Raw genomic sequence first — 3,581 nt, 5'->3', positions numbered from 1 at the left:
TGATGCTAAACATGTTATTAGTTAAATTATAATCCTAGATCGATTCATTCATTGATTGTATAAACATCTATCTTTTCTTAGTTAATTGCTTTTTAGTTATTTTATCTTTATTTTTAGTTTAGTTAATATATTCATCTTTTGAAATCCTCCCCTTAAATAAATAATTAGAATTAGTATAATTTAGTAAATAGTTAATTGACAAGTCATTTGGGTTCGATAATCCGATTCTTTTAAGAGCTAAGTGATTACTATTTTGATGCTTGATCACCATTGAAATAAGCATATTGTTCGAATTGAACTCGGGAGAGGAATAAGAGGATAGAACGTGGGACATAAGAAGCTTGTTTAGCTCTAAATATCTAGGGTTGATTCGTATCTAAGATAGGGATATACCTAGAAACCTCGCTTGGGTCACCATACAGGAAGAAATCATAATGCTCGGTACTTAATCCATCATATCCCTGCTCAACGATGTAGTTAGGGTGTTATTTATCGTAGGCGATTAGAGGTCGAGAGACCATGATCATACATTTAACCCTGTGATTCAATAACTAGATAATCAAATAAGCTGATGAAATTGATGCTAAACATGTTATTAGTTAAATTATAATCCTAGATCGATTCATTCATTGATTGTATAAACATCTATCTTTTCTTAGTTAATTGCTTTTTAGTTATTTTATCTTTATTTTTATTTTAGTTAATATATATTCATAATTGAAATCTTCCCCTCAAATAAATAATTAGAATTAGTATAATTTAGTAAATAGTTAATTGACAAGTCATTTGGGTTCGATAATCCGATTCTTTTAAGAGCTAATATATTACTTGTGCGACCGCGTACACTTGCGTGTGCAATTGGAAGCAACAACATGTCTTGATTTCTATTCATTCCATGAGTCTAAAGGTTGCCAATCAGAGCATCCATTATTAGAACCTTCAGGTCCTTTGCCTCAGTAATGGCATCCACTTTGCTTGCCCATGACTTGGGAAGAACTCGAAGAATCTTCCTGACCTGCTTACTGGAATGAATAGGTTCTCCCAAACATCGTAGCTCATTGGTTATGGAGGAGAATCTTGTATGCATGTCATAAATAGTTTCCCTTCCTCCATTGTGAAGTTCTCATATTGGGTGGTCAACATATCCACATTTGATTCCTTCACTTGCTCTGTGCCTTCGTGAGCTATTTTCAGACAATCCCAGATTTATTTTGCCGACTCACAAGCAGAGATGTGATTGTATTCATTAGGACCTATTCCACACACTAGCAGCTTCTTAGCTCTGTAGCTTTTCTTGATTTTCTTTATGTCCGCCTCGTTGTACTGCTGGCGAGTCTTTGGAACGACTTTTGTAATTTTGACATCTTTCACTTCTGTTGTTGGAATGAAAGGTTCATCCAACACTGTATCCCATAACTCGCTGTCTTCATCCATTAGATAGTCGTGCATTCTTGTTTTCCACCAGCTATAGAACTAGCCATTGAAACGAGGTTGTCTTGTTGATGATTGTCCTTCTTCTAGGTTCAGTGGAGCAACCATTCTTTTACAGGAATCTCTATCTTAGTGTTAACCAGCTAGAGGGCACACACTCAGATACCAATTGATAAAATATGTGTATCCACTATCAGTCAATGGACCAAGTCCCTTGACTCAGTAAGAATAGTAATAAGGCGAAAGAAATAAACACAAGACAACACAAGCAGTTTACGTGGAAACCTCCTTGCTCAAGGGAGTAAAACCACGACCTGTCTCACAGGATTTTCAACTGTTTCCACTAATCTCTTCAAGCAAAAATGAAACACAGTTACAACCAAAGTGAGAAGAAGTTATTAATCTCACAACTAAATAATAACTCTATTACTTACTGAACCTAAGCAGATACCACACTGCCCACTAAGCCATCACCACTAGACAACTTAGAATTCAAGTAAGCAGATACCACACTGCCCACTAAATCAACTAACTCCTAAATGACTTAGAATTTTCCTAAGCAGATACAACAATGCCCACTAAATCAGTTAGCCTTAACTGATTTAGACTTTTACAAACGAACACAAGATCTGAATCATTTATAGATTAGGAACAGATTTACAATGTAAGCACGAAAGATATGATCCTAAGAAAACTAGCAACTTCCAGCTCTATCAGGTCCTGTTGCTCTTGAGGATGATACTTCTTGAGAGTTAGCCTTTGCAAGAGTTATTGAGAGTTTTTTAAGTTGCAAAAAATAAGGTTGTGTCTATTGAATGTGCACCAACTAATTGTACATTTTACAACCTGGCATTTGTGTGTACATTGACACAAGAATCAGGTCCCTTTACAAGGTTTCATGGTTTGTCAAATCATCAAAACTGCAAATAACAGGAACAAAGCATGCTCTTGTATATGATTTCATGCCCAACGAATCACTCGATAAGTACATCAGCACCAGTCAAGAAGGAACTCCTCTGTTAAGTTGGCAGAGGAAGTATGACATTATTCTTGGAGTGGCTCGTGGAATTGAGTATTTGCATCGAGGCTGTGATGTACGAATTTTGCATTTTGACATCAAGCCACACAACACTCCTTTGGATGAGAATTTCATTCCAAAGATTTCTGACTTCGGGCTTGCAAAATTATATCTAGCAAATAATAGCATTGTGAATCTCACAGCTGCTCGTGGAACTATTGGATATGTAGCTCCAGTTGATCAGCAGAAGCATTAGAGCAATCTCTTACAAAGTTGATGTTTACAGCTTTGGAATGTTACTAATGGAAATGTTGGACTTGAAGAGACATGAAGTTTCAAATAAAGAAAATTCCAGCCAATATTTTCCTTATTATATTTACGACAAGTTCAACAAGGGGAAGGAGATTGTGGCGGATGAAGAAACAAATGATGATGAAAAGAAGATGGCTAGAAAGCTGACTATAGTTGCATTAAGGTGCATACAAACAAGCTCTGCTGAAGATTCTTCAACAATTTCAGATGTTATTAGAGCCAACTGTTCAGCTACAGGTGACTCAGCTACATACCACAATATGTTGGGGATTTAAAAGGGACGCAGAGGCAGAGAAAAAAGAACTTCTAAAAGTCTTTCTGATTACTTCAAAAGAGGTACAGCAGTGACCTGTTAAATAGGCCTATAACTAACTAAAATTAGCTAGAAATAAGAAACTAAAAGATAGTGGATAAACATGCTCACTAACTCCACCCTATCAACTAGAAAACAGCAAATAACTTAATGCTAAATAACTTAACAACATTACTTTTTTTACTAGCTAAAAACTAGGAAACAAATCAACTGCTTTGAAGCACTAATCAACAACAAATCCGATACAACGCCCTTTAATCAACACTGTCCCTTGCTTCAAAGCTTGTCACTCCCTCTGTAGTCTGAAGAACTCGTGCTTTCCAACTGGTAGTGCTTTGGTTAGAATATCTGCAACTTGCTCATTTGTGCCACAATGCTTCAACATAATACTTCCACTTGCTACCAGATCTCGGATAAAATGGTACCGAATGTCTATATGCTTTGTCCTGCTATGAAATGCCGGATTTTTCGTCATTGCAATAGTTGCTTTGTTGTCACAGAAAATCT

Source organism: Solanum tuberosum, unplaced genomic scaffold (genome assembly GCF_000226075.1).
Source record: "Solanum tuberosum cultivar DM 1-3 516 R44 unplaced genomic scaffold, SolTub_3.0 scf00415, whole genome shotgun sequence".
NCBI classification, from domain to species: domain Eukaryota; kingdom Viridiplantae; phylum Streptophyta; class Magnoliopsida; order Solanales; family Solanaceae; genus Solanum; species Solanum tuberosum.
The sequence above is the reverse complement of the archived record's forward strand: the minus strand, read 5'-3'. Positions refer to the sequence as shown.